Here is an 18,839-nt window from a genome sequence, read left to right on the forward strand (position 1 = left end):
AGAGCCCGACGCGGGGCTCGATCCCAGGACCCCGAGATCACGACCCGAGCCGAAGGCAGCGGCCCAATCCACTGAGCCACCCAGGCGCCCCATTTCATAGCTAAGTAGCTAATGGAGTCAAGAGATCGTCACAGAGCCGGTTGGTAGAAGAGCTGAAATTCAAGCTTGGCTCTCTCTCACTGCCGCCAGCCACTATTCCATACTGCCTTCACATACCATAGAAAGAAAAGGAAAGAAACGGCTAGTTTTAATTTTTTTAAAAAGATTTTATTTGACAGAGAGAGACAGCAAGAGAAGGAACACAGGCAGGGGGAGTGGGAGAGGGAAAAGCAGTCTCCCTGCTGACAGCCCCATGGGGGACTTGATCCCTGGGATCACCACCTGAGCCGAAGGCAGACCCTTAACCCACTGAGCCACCACAGCGCCCTGAGAAAAAGCTGTTTTTAAAAAGACACCAGAATTTCTGTGCCTTACTCTGAGTGACCCTGCTGTAGGTTCAGCTAAAAACGCTATTGCTTCTACCACTATGGAAACAGTACGGTGGTTCCTCAAAAAATTAAAAATAGAACAGCCATATGATCCAGCAATTCCACTTCTGGGTATTTATCCAAAAGAATTGAAAGCAGAGACTCGAAGAGATATTTCTCACACCCATGTACATAGTGGCGTTATTCACAGTAGCCAAGAAGTGACAGCGACCCAAATGTCCACCGCCGGATGAACAGATAAACACAATGTGGTTTAGCCGTACAGTGGAATATCATTCAGCTTCCGAGAGGAACCACGCTCCGGCACCTGCTACGCCATGGGCACACCTTAAAAACGTGATGCTAAGTGAAATAAGCTAGTTACAACAGGACAAACACCACATGACTCTCCTTCGATGAGGTCCCTGGTGTAGTCAGATTCACAGAGCTGCAAGCAGAAGAGGGGTTGCCAAGGGCTGCGGGGAGGGGGCGGAGAGGGAGTTGTTCGATGATTTGGGGAGATGAAGAAGTTCTGGGAATCTGTTGCACAGCGATGCGAATATATTTAACACTACTGAATTGTGCTCTTAAAAATGGTTAAGATGGTAAATTTTACAGCATGTGGTTTTTACTACAATTTGAAGCTTCCAAAAATTAAAAAGAAACATATTCCCAAAGCGCCACTGCTTCCGAAAAGCTCAAGGTTTAATCCACTCTCTGACCACCCCGCCCCCCGTGATTATTTTGAAACGTTCTTTGCAGAGCCCCAGTCTTGGGCCGTTAGATCTGACTCTACGAGGAAACTGCTAAAGCTTCCCCGGGCTATCTCCACGCAGATTGCTTCTTTACACCTCTTCCCCCCAACCGTGCGTAGTTCAGAGATTCTTAATACCTCTGGGTCTCAGGAAAATCTGAGAATCTGATAGAAGCAGCCACCTCCCCACCCCCACACCCCGAACGTACATATGCCGTGATACAACTCGTTTTCCTTATGATTCAGTGGACTTCGAGATACCTGGCACCTCTCCAAGGACCTTAGGACAAGGGTCCCTCACAGGGCTTCCCCTGATTGGCTCAAAGACTCCATTGTTCATCATCTACTTTCCCCCTCAGTGCGATCAAGGGGAGAGGGAGCTTCTTATAAAAACCAGAATGGTGTCATACTCTTTGGGTGACGATTCACTCTAAAGCATCTTTCTATATGTACAGTGTGTGTGTGTGTGTGTTTGTGTGTGTGTGTGTGTGTGTGTGAGTGTCTGTCTGCATGTGTGTGTTAGGGGCAGTTAGGTAACAACTAGAAAAACCTAGTCAGGAACCCACACTCCAGAAGTAGCTATTCAAGGACTTCAAATATCCCTATCTAAATCTATACCAGAGGGTCCCTTAGCACTGAGATCTTAGAAATACGAAGACAGTTAAGATTCCCGGTTCTGAGCCCTGGTCAGAGCAAGGCTAGTGGCAGAGCTGCCTGGCAGCCTCCATTTTCAGAGGACTGTGGCGCCTGATCCCCCCAGAAGTGTGGTCACCCCTGCCAAAAGCTCATGCTCCTGCCTCTGAGCAGACTCGGCATGCAAAGTGCCCATTGGAGGGCCCAAGGACAGAGTGGGACGTTACCGAGCCTGCAGGAACAGGTTATGGCACTGTCCTTGTACCTGCTTCCTAATCAATGGTCATACAGCTGGCTGAACTCCATCTGAGGAAGGACAGGTAAAGCCCCAACCTGCTTCCCTGGCACATTTCCCTGGCCGCAGGATCAGTTCGGGGAGGCCCACAAGCTGTCCAAGTCGGAAGAAGCTTTGCTTTGTTCAGGAAGTGTCATCTGGACTCAGTTTCTACCTCTCTCTCCTCCTGGCTCTGGCTTCCTTCTTAGACGTGGTGTCCCAGCAAGATGGCAACAGCGTCTCATATTCATGCTGCTTCAAGTTCGGCATGGAAAGGTCGGCATGGAAAGTCAGGAGGATAGTCTCCCGAGAGCTCTTAACAAAAGCCTCCAAAGTGAGTCTGATTGCCATTTCGGCTGGACTTGTATCACGTGGCCGTCCCTCATCCCAACACGGATGTTGGGGAAGAACTGTTCTGATAGGCCAGGCCCCCTCCAGCTCCACCAGGACCACGTGAGTTGAGAATAGTTAGGGGAGAGCAGCGAATTACAGCTGGTCCCAAATGCTTTGTCACTCCTGCCACTGAGGGGTGGTTTCCCATTTCCTTGCATCTCATCTAGGCCAGCCTTGTGCCTCGTTTGGACCCAAAAAGTACAGTAGACATAACACCGTACATTTCAAGGCTGGGTCTTAGGAAGTCTGCAGATTCTGCTTTTGCATACTTGGAACACGCGTCCAAGAAGCCACATAGAGAGGCCCGTGTTGGGGAGAGTCAAGGAGCTCTGGCCAACATCCCCAGCTGATCTCCCGGCCAGCGCCAGCTGTGTCTGCCAGCTGTGTGGGTGGGCTCGTCTTCGGCCGCCCAAACCGGTGGAGCCTCCAGCCACCAGGAGGAGCAGAAACATCACCCAGCTGAGCCTGGTCAATTCATGGAACCATGAGAAATGGTTGTTGTTGTTTGAAGTCACGAAGTTTTTGGATAACCAGTTACACAGCCATAAATAGCTTATACAGGGTGGCTCCCCGAATGACAATCAGAAGGTTTTCCTAGAAATTACGTGAGTGAAAGCTCAGGTACAACAAACAGGATCTCCCCGCGGCCATCTACTCTGTGTAGTCAACTCTGCCTGGCAACTGATGGGCTCAAGAGATACGGAATTTTCCAAAGCATTTCCTTGTCCCCTCACCAGTTTTGTTAGTGTCCAGAGACCATTGCTGGAGGAGCAGAGGCCACTTCCTGTTGCTGGGCTCACAGCTGTGGGGTTTTAAACATGGCCGCTCTGACAGTGGCTCCTGGCCTTTCTGCACGTGGCAAAGATGGCGGCTCCTCAGCGGGTCAGTCCTACAGGCTTCTGAGAGTCATTCTTGGGGACCTGGCCTAGAGTTTTCACAACAGCTCTCTGTTGTGGATTGAATGGTGCCCTCCCAAAAGCTGGGGCCATGTCCTAACCCCTGGAACCTATGCATGGGACCTTACTCGGCAAAAAGGTCTTCGCAGATGTAATAAATTTGCAATCTTGAGAGCAGATTATCCTGGATTCCCCAGGTGGGTGCTAAATCTAATGAAGGGAGCCCATATCCAGATGGAAGAGGAGAAAACATAGGAGAGGAGAAAGCCATGTGGAGACCGAGGTGGGATGGACTGATGCAGCCCGCAGAGAATGTGGACGGCCACCAGAAGCTGGGAGAGGCAAAGGATGTCACCTTGATATCAGACTTCTGGCCTCCAGAATGGTGGAGAGAATCCATTTCTGTTATTTGAAGCCACTCAGTCTGTGGTCATTTGGTGGGGCGGCTTCAGGGAATGAACACTCCTTCCGATGATTCTGTAAGCACTCACTCCCCTGTCTTAAATTCCTTTCTGCTTAAAATATCTGGAACAGTTTCTTCCTTCCTTCCTTCCTTTCTTTTTTCTCTCTTTTTTTTTACGTTTTATTTTTTATTTTTTTTAAAGATTTTTTTTGACAGAGAGATTGAGAGCACAAGTAGGGGGAGCAGCAGGCGGGGGGGGAGGGGAAGCAGACTCCGCACTGAGCAGAGAGCCTAATGCGGGGCTCGATCCCAGGACCCTGGAATCATGACCCGAGCCGAAGGCAGAGGCTTAACCGGCTGAGCCCCCCCAGGCGCCCCCACAGTTACTTCCTAAAGAGTAGGTTTCCTTAGTCTGCTTTTCTTCTCCAAACCAAGACTCTACATTTTCATAGAGATGCAGGTCATACATGTACATGGACACCTGTGAATCTGTGTGTGTTTCCGTGTGCCTTTCTGTGTGTGAATGTGTGCTTGTGTTTGGTGTTGGGATGTGTGTCTGTATTTTTATGTGTGTTTATATATGTGTATATACGTATGTACGTGTGTGTTTCTGTGTATAAGTGTGTATATGCATTGTATTATGCGTGTGCATATTTATGCATGTGTGTATTTGTGTGTTTATATGTGTGTACGTGTATATGCATGTGTATGTCTATATGTGTGGATTCGTGTTTCTGTATTCACGTGTGTGTGCGTGTATACGTGTGTGGAGAGAGGGTGCGGGGAGAAGTGAAGTGGCGGCGGTACTTACTGTTAATACCATAAACTTGAGCTATTGTTTTCATAAATAGGAGGCCGGAGAGGGTCTCTTGCTGCTTCTACCCCAGTGCTATTGAAATGATATCGCTAGGGAAGAACGCTTCTTTCGTGCCGCAAGGGCAGCCACCGAATCCAGGGTGGGCGAATTGCACAGCACGGAAGCCCAGGTTTTTCTGCTCTGTCCATGGAGATCCAAAGCCATAATGGCCTTGGGGTTGGGGAACAAAATAAAAACCATGGAGTCGTCTGCTGGTAAAGGTGACATCACCGCTGCGCTTCTCCATAAATCCCCCTCCCCCCAAGAGCGTCGTTGGTTATTTACTAAGCACGCATTGTGCACCTGGAGCTGTTCCAGTGACTGGCTTTCCCGAGCGGCCCATCTCCATCCCGGCCCTCCGAAAGCTTTTGCCCTTATGTGGTGCCATCGATAGTGGGCGAAGCAGGGGACATGAAGGACATGAAGCTGCTGGTGACTCGGGCCAGCTCTGTCACCTCCCTCCTTGAGCCCAGGTCTCTGGAAACGAGTCTTCGCAGCCAAGCCCCTGCCCTGGACACAGGCTCCTGAAGGGAGTCCTCTTTTTCTGCTGCTTCCTCCGTCTCCTGGGTACTTCCAGAACCCTCCCTCTGGAGTTCCTCTCCTGGGGCCCGGGGCCCTTCACAGTCCCCAGGGGCTTTGCGGGTCCCCGACCCCCGCCCAGTGAGTACTGCTCCCAGCACTGGGTGCTGCTGCAGAGACTGGACGGGTCTGGAGCTTGGGGTCCGGCCATTCTCATGGTCCCATCGAGATCCTCCCCAGCCGCAGTGCTGACAGCTGTTTCGGCATAATGCTCGTATCGAACCTCAGCCTCCAGACCCCTTCAAACCCCTGCCGGCTTGCCAGGGTGTTCCCTCAAGAACAGCATTGCTCCGAAACCATCCCGCCCCCCTGAGCATCACCCAGGGGTAGGGAGCACCATGCCCTGGGGTTTCAGCCGGGGGATGCGGCAAAGCCATGGGTGCCCCGGGAGTGCAGAGGAGCAAAAGGCAAGGAATAGTAGCCAGGGGCTGAGGAAGTGGGGAGGAGTAGTGTGGAAGAGCAGGGGCCGGGCGGGCGGGGGGTGGGGGGGGAGTGCACCCCACCCAATCCCAAAGCATGTCGTCGCCTCCCGTGGGAGAGGAAGACGAGTGGCTGTGGCTCTGGGTTGTTGAGCACTCGGCGTGCACTAAGGGCCGGATACACATCTTCACACCAGACCCCACAACGGCGTGAATTAGTCCTGCCTGTCCAGCCAGGAAACCGAGAAACACAGCTTGAGTGACTGGCCCACTGTTTGGAAAGGTGTCCTGATTCCCATGTGTGCCCCCAGGCCACCACGGCCACTGGCTTGCCACACCTCTCTCTCTCTCAGACCTGCTGGCCGACGGGGGGCCCCCCCACCGGAGTCTGGGCTGACAGAGCAGGGGTACAAAACAGATGGCCCCATCCCTCCTCCAGCCATGGCCCTGTGTTCCCCCAGGGGCTCCTGGGCTCCAGCCCCTTCTTCCCTCCCTCTCAGAGGCTCAGAGCATCGTGGCCGCCACCGGGGCCAGCGCTCCCAGCAGCCTCGGAGCTGAAGCCTCTGCCATTCATCAGTGAGGCTCCCTTGGACATCTGTGTTAAGAAACAAATGTTCTTCCCCTTTAGTAAATCATGGGCAACATCCCACACAGGGACAGCTGGTTAGAACACAAGCGACTACTTTCCTACAAGGTGAGGACACCGAAGGCACAAAATGTATGTGGGGCCGTGCACGGGCGGTGGCCGGCCTGCCAGCTCAGCACATCCTGGCTTCCATCCGTGTGCCCCTCTGCCTCGGGCTCCTGGCCAGCTGGGCCCCGTGCCTCCCTCCCTAGCCCTTGAGGAAAGAAGGTCGTCTTTCTGGCTGGTTACCTGGGCGCAAGGCAGGCTTGGCAGACACAGCTCCTCCAGGCACCTCCCCAACACCTCAGTTTGATCGGCCTCTCCTCTGTCCTCTGGTTCTCAAAACCAGAAATCTCACGAAGGTGACTCCTTTGTCTCAAGCGGTGGGGGTGGGAGATAGTGGTGGAAAAGGCAACACTGGCCTGTAGAATAATCACATTATTGCACTCTTATAGGCCCTGCTCTTGGGGGTGTTCTTTCTTCTGTCTTCAAGCCTCAAGATCCAGTCTCCCATCCTTCTAAAATGTACTCTTTGGAATAAATCTCGGGTCAGTCATTTACACCTTAGTATAAATTTAAGTCAGTGAAAAAACTGTCTCTCCCAGGAGGGTTTGCATTTAAATCTTTCCAGATGGAAATTGTTACACGGTCAGAAATTCATCCCCATCAAAGGGGTTTTGACTCATAATCCTGTAAAGCAGAGAGGTATTTTTGGTGGGTACAGTGCTTCCACAGATGGAAAATACCACGACTTCATCTACCTGTCCTGTTCCCAAACTATCTTAGATCGACTTCTTCCCTCTCTCTGCTTTCTTATCCTCCCTGACTTCAACTGATCCTGGGGTTTGAGAGGTTTTGTTGACTCACTTTTATGATTCATCTTAGAATCATAGAATTTCAGGGCTGGTGGGATCTTGGAGGTCAAATAATGCAAGTTTCTAGATGAAGAAACAGAAACTCAGAAAGAGATAAGTGAGAGGCCTAGGATTCCGCAGCAAGTTACGGCAAAGCTGGGACCAGAAGTCAGGTCTCCTGGTTCCTGTAACTAGCTCTCCACCCAACACCAATGCTGTCTACATGGTGCCATCCAGGCACAGGCTCTCTGCTCTGCTCAACCACAGAGCAAGGGCCTGTGCTGGGGGCCTGGTGCTTCCATGGTTAATGACACGGGCAGCCTGGCAGGAATGTTCCTAGAAGCATTTGGTCTACACAGTGAGGCCCACGGAGCTCCCATTGTGGCTGCAGGGTCCACAAGAGGTAAGGGGTAAAGAAGCCTGAGCACTGAGCACTGCCATCCCCATCCCAACTCCTCTCATGAGTTTTTTTTTTTTTAAAGATTTTATTTATTTATCTGACAGACAGATCACAAGTAGGCAGAGAGGCACGCGTGGGGCGGGAGGGGAAGCAGGCTCCCTGCTGAGCAGGGAGCCTGATGCAGGGCTCGATCCCAGGACCCTGAGATCATAACCTGAGCTGAAGGCAGAGGCCCAACCCACTGGGCCACCCAGGCGCCCCATCCTCTCATGAGTTTTTTTGTTTTTTGTTTTTAAAGATTTTATTCATTTATTTGACAGAGAGAGAGATCACAAGTAGGCAGAGAGGCAGGCAGAGAGAGAGGAGGAAGCAGGCTCCCCGCGGAGCAGAGAGCCCGACGCGGGACTCGATCCCAGGACCTTGAGATCATGACCCGAGCAGAAGGCAGCGGCCTAATCCACTGAGCCACCCAGGTGCCCCCTCTCATGAGTTTTGCAACAAGGGGCTTTAGTTTTGTTTTTCCAGCAGCCCAGAGGCCCTCACCCTTCAAGGGCAGAGCCCCCTTAACCACACTCACCAAACCAGCTCTTGTGATAGTTAAATGGAGTCAAAACACGGAAAAAGGAAGGGTGCCTGTGCATAGTAAGTGCTTGCTGAATACCCATGATGTCTTTGGTCCCTCCCTTCAAAACCTCCCAGATGTCTCTGAACCTCTCCCCCTGAAACTAGGTACTGTGAGCTTAGGTTTAAAAAGGCTGGGGGAGGGGGCACCTGGGTGGCTCAGTCGGTTAAGTGTCCGACTTTGACTCTTGGTTTAGGCTCAGGTCATGATCTCAGGGTGGTAGGTTTGAGACCCGTGTCCGGCTCTGCGCCCAGCACAGAGTCGGCTTGGGATTCTCTCTCTCCCTCTCCCTCCTCCTTCTGCCCCTCCCCATTCTCTCTCTCTAAAATAAATAAAATCTAAAAAAAAAAAAAGGTTGGTGGCAGGAAGGGAGGGATGTAAGAAACCTGTGTGGAAATTTCTGGAAATCTATCTGAACAACTGAAGTACACTGACCGTACCCACTTTATCGTGACATCAGGTCAAACCCAACAAAGAAAACTAATGTTAAGATAAAGTTCTGGTGTGATAGAGAGAGAGAGAGAGAGAGAGAGAGAGTGTGTGTGTGTAGTTGCGCAAGCTTCTTCCCCTCTCTGGGCTTGAGGTTAGCCTTATTCTACATCAAGTCATTATTCTAGAACCTGTTTTGGGGAGGCTCCAAGGGAGCCAATGCTACAGAAATATTTGAACTTTCAAACAAACGTGAATTTCACACACGCCACTCTCTTTCTTCTCTGCCCTTTACACCGTGGGGCACTGATTCTGTGGAGTTCTGAGCTGACCACCAGAGTAGCCAAGAAACATCACCTCCTCCCCTTCTCCTTCGTGTGGGTGCTGATTCACAGTGAAGGCTAGGGAACCACTATGTGGAAGTGTGGAAGCTACTGTCCAGGCTGCCTTCAGAGCCCCAGTGATAACAGTCTGATGTTCATGGGCTCAGGGTAGACTGAACAGCCAGCTGTCTGCACCAGGAAAGTCCCTTAGTCGAAAAATATATCCCCTACCGGCCTGTGGTAAATGCCTGAAATTCCACCATTAGCAATGCATTCCTTTGGTTATGCCACGCCATTCTCGGGCCACAGTTTTCAAGTGAAAATGCCCCTCCGAGGAGTAACATGTGAAGACTCTGACAATTAATGATGAATGAGTGTTTCGGCTCATTCCTGAGAGAGGTGGGCATTGGCTGCCTGGCTGGTTGGAGTGTGGCACAGGAGGAGGACGGAAGGAGTGGGGATGTGGAGCGCAAACTTGGACAAACTTGGACAGCTAGGCCATCGTGACACTTCTCAAACGTGGCCTTAATTCTTTGACACTCTTGCCAACACGAGGTGGGATTGACGGCCTTTGCCCTTGAATGCAGGCGGGCTTGTGACTGCTTCAACCCAGAGAGGGTGGCTAAGGCCCCCCATGTTACCTCTGAGGCTTTAGAGTCCTAAGAGGCTATGCAGCTTCCTCCCAGTTCTCTGGAACACTCACTTTAGGAGCCCCGGGTCATCATAGGAGAATTCCAGGTATCCTGAGACCCCATGCTGGAAAGGCCATTCTGGTGGACAGGGCGAGCTGAGCCTGGCCTGCCAGCCATCCCTGCCAAGGCTCTACATATCTGAGTGAAGACTCCAGAACAATCCATCTGCCAGCTAAATACCAGCGAGACCTCCCTCAATGCATTGAGGACAAGTTGCACAATCAAACCCTACCCGAATTCCTGACCCGTGAAATTATAGCATGTCATAAAACAGTTGCTTTAGGGCACTCATGACTGGAGGCACTTATTATGCAGAAGTGGATCACTGGAATTGTCATGTGCCTAGAACCTGGCCTGATCCAGTCAGCCTCGCCGCCGGCAGATCCACATGCTCCTGGGGTTGGGGAAGGGGGTGCGGGGGGAGCTGGGGTCCCAAAGAGAGCAGGCTGATCCATCAGAAACCAGCTACCTTGAGTCTTTAGAAATGATGCCCAGCCCATACAACCCGACTGCTCTGGCCCACTACAGGGCCATTTCCCTGCTAGCCCACCTTCTGCACATCCAGGGTTGGGAGTGGAAGACTTTGGGGGGTCCTTCTCGCCTTCCTTCACTGACGAGCACACTGAGTTTTCACGGTGTGAGGCGACTCCCAGCTCCTCTGGTGTCCGCTGCGGGACCTGGTACCTGGCTCTTAGAACCCCAGAGAGGCAGTGTTAAGATTTTGTGCCAAAAGCACGGGCGTGGGCTCCAAAGCCAAGAAGCTCTGGGTTCAAGACCTGGCTGCTTCACCTCTAGGTTTTGTTGGCCTTGGTTGGATGACTCTGTTTCCTCCTGTGTGAAATGGGGACAGCAGAGCCCCATTCACAAGGTTAACGTGAGAGTTGCGTGACAGGGCATATGGCAGAGTCCTGGCACGCCCAGGAGTCGCCTTTGCCCCATCTCTCTCTCCCTCAGGGGCCCTTTCCACCTCAGCACTCAGGAGCCCCGCCCAGAAGCACAGGCTCAGGCGCCCTACGTCACGCTCGTCCTGTGGTGGGGAGGTAGAAGGAGGACGCCTCAGGAGACCCCTGGGAGAGGGCTGAGTTGCCCAGCTACACCCCCCCCACCCCCCCCCACCCCCCCACCCCCACCCCCGTGCTCTCTGAGACCACTAGCCTCTCCTCGCTCATTCCCTAGCCCAGACCAGTTCCCTCAAAGCACCCTCTTACAGAGAGAGGGCCGCGGGGTAGAGGCCTCTCCTTAGCAGAATTGGCAGATTGTGTTACCACCCAGGTTTTCTATTTCTTCCCCCCGGGGCGACCTCTGGAACAGAGCTGGGGGATGGGGCTAGACCAGGAAATAAAGTCAAGCGATCAGAAGTCCTCCAAACCAACCACAGCCAACTCTGGTGGTAGTCCCTTAAAGCCTGCCCTTCAGATGGCCAAGGACCAGTGTCCCGGAGGGCCCCTCTTGCATAAGGAATCTGGAGATCCCAGATCCCTGACATGTCTGTGAGAGGATGCAGAGGGGAGGAAGGGAGGGCTGGGGAGCCTGAACCTTCAGGAAGGTTCTGTCTTCCCTAGCTCGAAGTGCCCACCCCATCCTGGGGCGCAGCCCAGGGGGAGGCAGCAGGCGAGTTGCTCCCAGAGACACTTTCCTGGCCAGGTAGATCAGGGTAGGGAGGGTGAGGCAGGGCTGGGCAGGGCAGGGCAGGGTAGGGCAGAGCAGGGCAGGGCCCCGCCAAGTCAGGTGGGCCGGCCCAGAGGCCTCCATTCGTTGGGAAATCTTTTCACTTGCAGATGGCTAAGTTCAGTTAGCACATTGTTGCTGTTCTGGAAAAACAGACTGTTCTTAAGGGAGGGAAGGTGGAGTTGGGAGGTTTTTGGTTTTTTTTTGAAAACGTGAGGGACGTGAATAGAACACCTTTTTTTTCTTTTTCCTTCTGTGTAAGCGGTAGTCACCAGGTCTGTGTACTCTCCCCCTCGGGCGTTTTCCAGACTCCCCCATTCTTCCTTTCCATTCTGACCTACTTTGAGCTCCATCAGAAGCAGACTCGGAAATGTGAGCAGAACTGGTTTATTTGGAGGAACCGAGTGGAGCTGGGGAGGTGAGCAGGGGAAGGGAAGGAAGCATCATCAAGAAAGCTACCCCTCCATGGGCCACCGGGTTCAAGGCGCCTGCCTCAGAGTGTCCCCTCTTGGGGACCGGGGCGCTGAGTAATGATCTTCCCACTCCTGTGTTCTCTGGCTAAGAGCCTGGCCTGCGTGCGGCCTCGAGCCAGCCCTCAGGCCGGAGGTCGCCCTAGCTGGCGCACACGCAGGGACTAGGAGTGCCAGGGACATCTGGGCAGGGTGACACCTGCGCCTGCTGCCGCTTCCCTCCCTTGGGACCTGTCCCTGTCACTCACCGCGGTGTCCACATCCCTGCCCCCCGGGCACCTCGAACTCAGCAAAGATCACGGTCATCCCCTGGATTCTCCCTCTGAGCTTCTGAGAAGGAAGGTCAATGGCAGAAAGAGCCCCAGAGGGGGGCAGACTGTTCCCTCCTGGGTGTGGACAGAACTCCCCTCTCTCCCCCCATCACGGCCTTCAGAGGAGACAGGCCCTGGCCGCAAGCTGCCCTTGGCTGTCTTTCTAAAACGGCCCTGCCTCATTCCACACTTCCCCTCAGCACCCGTGCGCCCCAGAGCTAGAGGGTGGGCTTGGCATTCCGTCAGCCTTCGCTCCGGGGGGCCCCAGACCTCACCTGGCTTTGCTAAGCTTCCAGGCTCTGCTGACTTGAGCCCAGCTGTCATTGCTGCGGCCAAGCCTTGACACAGAGCCGTGAGGTTTGTTTTTATTTTCCGTTTCTAAGGCTCCTTCTCTTCCAGGAGCAGGAGGTGCTGGGGAAGCTGTAATTTGCTAAACAGCCATTAATCTTCACATCAATCCCGAGAGGCAGGTAGAACTTCTCAGTCAAAACACACAGAGCTGTGATGAGACGGGGCAGGCAGCATAAGGCGCACGGGGCTTTGCACTTGGCCAAGCCCTGGCTTCCCCAGGGCAGAACTGCTGACCTCGCCCCTGGGCTGTGGCCCACAGAGAACGTTCTCTCTGCAGAAGGGCAGGAGAACTGGACATCAAGGGCCATTCTGCTGCTCCCGGGGCACCCCCAGTCTCTCTCCAAGCCCTCCTCTCTCTGACGGGCTGGAGAGAGAGTGACGTGGCCTTGGAGGAAGACGGACGTGGGTTTGAATCTTGCTCTGGCACTTTTTTCCCACCCAGCAAATATTAATGAGTTCCTATTATGTTCCTGCCACTTTTCTGGTTGTGGCAATACGGTGATAGATGTTGGGGTTTCGGGAGGGTCCATTAATAACGCTCTTTTCTTGTCCTCCCGACCGATGGAGAAATGGACGCGGAAGTCCAACAGGTGGGGCTCAAAATGCCCTTTATTACAGGAAAGGGCATCTTAGCAGATGTGGCTCCAGATCTGGCACGACAGTTGTTTTGCGGACATTCGCTCTGGCGCCAGTTGGACCTGCTCAGCTCCAGGCAGAATGGGAGACCACGGCGAGCTGAGATGATGCGCTTTCTCTGGGCAGAAGGGGCTGAGACCCCCAGGCCTAGATTTGCCCCAACTCATCAGATAAGTCACTTGCCTTGTCTGCCCCCTCCCCCCAGACATAGCCCCTGAGATAAGAATGTGAGTGCAAGGCAGGTATTTGGGGGCGGACCCCAGGAAACATGAGGAGGGCGGGGGGCCACAGGCCAAGAGTCGCAGAGCCTGGCATGGTCTCAGTGCTCAGTAAATGATCATTCTTGTCCACCCCTCATTCTGCAGGCAGACCCTGTAATCCCAGAATGTGGCAGTTTGGCTGCCCTCCCACCCTGACACTTTGGGGGATGTGACATCAATGGCAGTGTAGATGGTGGCACTCGGGGTCCCCTCCCCCACGCGCCCCCCGCCAGCAGTGCCGTGGCCGAGATACGGGTAGGGAGGATACAGCTGACGGGATCAGAAGGAAGGAGCCCCGGCCTGTGACTCAAGGGGGAAACGGAATTACTCGGTGACTTTCCCCAACTCTGCATTCGTCTTCGCCTGGTACCAGAGGTGTCACAGTGTGGGTGGGCTCACAAATACGGACACATGCGAACACACAACACACAGATTACCCCCATTCACAACATGTCCTCACGCGCGTGTGCGCGCACACACCCCTAGTCATTCACCCGTACATCTCACCTTTGTCGTTGCTGTCTGTGATCCCATCAGGCAGGAGGGGTCCTAAAGGGCAGGCCTGGCAAGGTGACCTCCTCAGTTGAAATCAGCCTCTGTGTGAAGCTTTGTCCCCTCCCTTCTACTCTGGCCTCACCCCCAACCTGTCCGTCCCCCCCCCCCCCGCCCCCGACCAAGAGCTAGTCAGGCGGTAGGCCTGGCTCTCTGGCTTCTGCCATTTCTGCATCCGGCTTTTCGTTTCGGCTCCGGTCGTGATCTCAGCTCATGTGTCCACAATAGGTCATTTGGTCTGGGCTCAGCCGGGGCCCTCATGCAGAACAAGGGATGAGCGAGAATGTGTGTTTACTGAGAACCTAGTACTTGCCAGGCTGTGACTCTCAGGCTTTGACTCTCGGCCAGTGGTCACCCCGGAAGTTCGGCTTCTGAGGGCTGAAGGGAAGCTGGAGCACAGGGCTAAGTGGACCACGGCTCTCAGCCCCCAGCAGCTGACCTGGCTTGTTCACAGGGTGGCTGAAGATTCCAAGAACAGTCAGCACTTTTTAAGCCTCAGCGTACCTGACGTTTATGACTTGCCACAGCAGGTCAATGACCAAGTCCAAGGTCAGCGTGGGAGGGCACTACCAAAGGGCAAGGAAGGATTTGGGGCCAATATTTTGCAATCTACCACGGGCAGCCTAGCGGGGAGGGTATACGGGCACAGACCTTCCCTTGGAGACTCGTTCCCAAGCCCCACCCCATAGTGGGCCGCAGACTCGAATCCCCAGCCCCAGGTCCCAGCACCGGACAGCCGGGCAGAAGAAGCTTCTGGAGTGCATGGATGGATATTGAATGCACATCGCTTCTGGCAGCAAGGTGGACAGCAAGGCGACTTAAACCTCATCCGGACTCTCCAAAGCCCTCTGTGGCCTGGGAGCCTCATCGGGGGTCCTTGTTCCAGACGGGGGACACCTGGGGTTCGCACCAACACTTAATTACTTTCACTTGTCTCATGAAAAATGGCCCATGTTTAAGGATTCATAAAACTTAGGAAATGCATCACTGAGCCTATAAGGCCGTGAGAGCCCCATGTAGAGAACGACTTAAAAAGAAGATTCATCAAACTAATTACTTCTCCCCCCCCAACCCTCGCCCCCACCCCGCCCCTCTTTCCGCTTGGCTTGCCCAGAAAGATGTACAGCCTCGTTGGCTAGGCTGCTCCAAAGCCAGACTCCCGGGCCTGCTTGTGTGGGAGGGGCGGCGAGACACTCTGGCCCTCGATCTTTCTTCGACTTTCTGGGCAGACAAGAGTTTTTCCTGCTGATTCATCTATTCTGGAGGCTGAGGCAAGGCCAGGGTGCCTAAGGGGCGGGGGTTGGGGGGGGTGGGAAGAGGGGAGGAATACTGGGATGCGGGAAGTTTCTGTGTCATCCATCTCTCTGAGACAGATTTTATATAGACCTGCCTCCTGCTTGTCCCCATGGCGCCTCCTGCTTGTCCTCTGGGCTGATCTCTGGGTTCACCCCTAGCCGCGGTGCACAGCGACTGAGACTGCTGCCCGCTTCTGGCCTCAAGTACCTGCCTCTTCCTCTCTGCCTCCCTTCCTAGGGCTTTCTGGAGAAGCATGGGAGTTAGCTTGGTAGAAGGCAAGGTTCAGCGCTAGGGTTTGCGATCACCAGGATCAACACCAGCCAGCGAGGGATGAGAGTTTATGGATGAATACTTCAGCTTCACGTCTGTAGTGAGTTGAATGGTGACCTGCCAAGATGTGTCCAACCCAAAACTGTGAATGCAACTTTGTTGGACAAAGGGTCTTTGTAGACGTAGTCGAGTTAGGGATCTCAAGATCATTCTGGATTATTCAAGTGGACCCTCTGTCCAATGACAAGCATCCTTAGAAGAGAAGGGGAGAGGACATGGAAAAGAGAAGGTGACACGAAGGTGAAGGCGGAAATGGGAGAGACACGTCTATAAGCCGAGGAAAGCCAAGGATCGCCAGCAGCCTCCGCAAGTTAGGAAGGAGGCATGGAACAGCTTCTTCCCCGAAGTCTCCAGAAGGGAGCAACCCTGCTGACACCTTGGTTTCAGACTTCCCACCTCCCGAACTGTGAGATAGCACATTTCTGTTGTAAGCCCCCCAGTCTGTGCTACTTTATTCCAGCAGCCCTAGGACCCTGATAAAGCTCCCCTCAGTGGGATGACTCTGACATGGGTTCAGAACAGCTCTGAAGAGGGTCCCCAACAGGATCGAGCCCCAGCGGCAGGTGGTGCCTTATTTGGCAGAAGGGACTTTGCAGGTGTGATGACTTGAAGGATCTTGCAATGGGGACATCATCCTGGCTTATCCAAGTGAGCCCGGTGTGATCGCAGGGGTCCTTTGAAGAGGGAGGCAGGAGGTCGGAGGAGGAGGAGAAGGCGGTTATGTGGCCATAGACATAGAGGTTGGAGGGATGCAGCCCTGAGCCAAGGAAAACCGACAGCCTCTAGAAGCTAGAAGAAGCAAAGAACAGATTATGGATCTGTTAGCCAGTTGCTGGGCTCCACCTGTTGGAATACAAGGTCCAGTAAGACACGGTCTTGGCCTCGGTTACACAGAGTGCAGTTCTGATCCGGAGACAGCTCAGAGCCTAGAAGCAGGGAGGAGACCACCAACACCTGTGAAAAGGGGATTCCTGAGCCACTGCCCCAAATGGAACAAAGGTGCTCCTTGATACCTTGAGCCACAGCAGTTAGGACCTCCCAACTGTCGCTCCTCCACATCCCTGCCCCCTCCCAGCTCCCCCGTGCAAAGGCTCAGTGGTAATAGTCACAGCTGTGATAACCAGTGGTCCTAGTAGCAATAATTACCGTCATCCCAGCGCTGACATCGCCAACACCCCAGGCCTTGGACTCTGGTGTGCTGATGGAGGCTCAGCCTCCCATCTCAAAAGTCCTCATCGTCCCAGAGCCACTCAGAATGGCAGGTGTTCTGGGTTCCTGAACCCGATTCTAATTGTGTAGAGGGGGGTGAAGGGGAGGTCCCCACACCCAACAGCAAACAATGCTCTGGATGCCAGCTGGGTGTCCTACCATGCAAGGCAGTTCTGACCCCATCTCCCCAGAGATGGCACCAGACCCAGCAGGTAAGGGCTCAGGTCCTCCAAGATCGCACCCCCGTACCCTCACATGCCGGTCCAAGGCCAGGCTGTCACCCGTGCTTCTGACTCACAGGCTATAAATCAGAGGTTCCCATGACCCCCTCCTTCCTTGGGTTTGATTAATTTGCTAGAGCAGCTCACAGAACTCAAACGTTTCACGTACCTGATCAGCTTATTTGTAAAAGGATAAAGCTCCGGAACATCCAGGTAGAAGAGATACACAGAGCGAGGTCTGGGGTGAGAGGTGTGGAGCTTCCATGCCCTCTCCCCAAATCTCTCTGAGTTCACCAACACAGAACTCTCCTAACCCCATCGTTTGGGGGTTTTACGGAGGCTTCATTACACGGGCGTGATGGATGAAGTCATTGCATTGGCGATGGTTACGACCTCCAGCCCCCCTCTCCTTCCCCAGGATCCGGGGTGGAGGGGGGTTAGGACGGAAAGTTTCAATCCCCTAGTCACTTGGCTGGTTCCCCTGGCAACCAGCCCCCATCTGGAGGTGTTTTCCAAAAGTCGCTTCATTAACATAACAAAAGATACCTTTATGGCTCTCCTCTCCAGATTTTCCAAGGTTTCCAGGAACTCTTTGCCAGGACCAAGGTTGAAGACCAAATATGTCTTTCTTATTATAAAGCAGTGTCACAGCAGTCACGGTCAATGCAAAGTCTGAGCTCTCTCTCCAGTCCTAGAAACTGCTTCATCTCAGGTGAGAACCTGTGTGGTGTGGGGAAAATACAGAAGTTTCCAGATGGACCTCAGAGAGGCTCCTTCTCTTTCTCCTTCTCTGATCAGACACCCACCTCCTCCTCTCCCCGTATGTCTTCCATGTGGCCTCGCGGAGGACTGGGGCTTGGAAACTGCATGGTCACAGTGATGCCTACCTTTGGTAAATGAGATGTAGGCATTACCGAAGAGATAGCTAGGACCAGAAGCAGAAATAGCACAACCTCCCCAATGTCTGTGAAAAGGAGTTCCCAAGCCACACGCCAGAGGGATTCATTTTGTCTGGAATCAGGGAAGGCTCCGAGGAGGAGGTGGCATTCACCGTGGGGAAATGCTGGGATGGGGGCAAGTGGTTTTGGGGAGGAATGGCAGGAACAGAGCCAGAGGTGGAAAGAAATTTCCAGAGCCCCGGTAAGGAGCTGTCCCAGGTGACCTCCCTTGTGTCTGCTCCCAGAGGGAGCCCCCTGAGCCCATCCTCAGTCCTGCCCTCAGAGGCCCAAAGCCCGGGCCACACTCCACCATGACAGCAGGGACCCTCTGCAGGCCAGCAGCCCAGACAGGCGAGTGGCAGGGCTGGGGGCAAGAGGTCGGGAGCACCCATGCCGTCTCCATTTGGCCGGGGCTGGTCTGGCTTGCAGGGGATCCAATGACTGATGGACCGGAAGGGTGTCTGCCGTCTGCACTTGCTTCCCTTCACTGCGGCACGAACTTTCTAGAGGGCACCTCGGCCATGGGTCAAAAGCTTGATCAAGACCCTGCCATTCTAGAAAGAGGAAGTGGAATCCGTGGCACAGGTGAGCTCAATCACAGTGTAGTTTATCATGAAAACTTGCACAGGACTTCAAATGAACCATGAGAGGTACATTTAGTAAGTGATAACGTTTTCATGTAGCAGAATGCTGCGTAGCTATTAACTCAGCGTAGATCTATTTTTATCTAGGAAAATACTCGCGGTCCACCGTTAAGGGACTAAAGCGGTTTTCGAATTAGTTCCTGTGGCATCTCCTAAGTTCGTTGAACTAGGTCTGTGGAAACGTAGACGTCTGCAGAGGTGACCGTTTGATAAGATGTACAGCGCTGCGGATTCACAGTGGCTGGTGCAGGCCAGGGGAACTTGGGATGGTTTCCATCTTCACCATGTGGCTCGTCTATGTCGGTGGTTTATAGTGGGTTTTATTTATTTGTTT

The sequence above is a fragment of the Meles meles genome, chromosome X (genome assembly GCF_922984935.1).
Source record: "Meles meles chromosome X, mMelMel3.1 paternal haplotype, whole genome shotgun sequence".
Lineage (NCBI taxonomy): Eukaryota > Metazoa > Chordata > Mammalia > Carnivora > Mustelidae > Meles > Meles meles.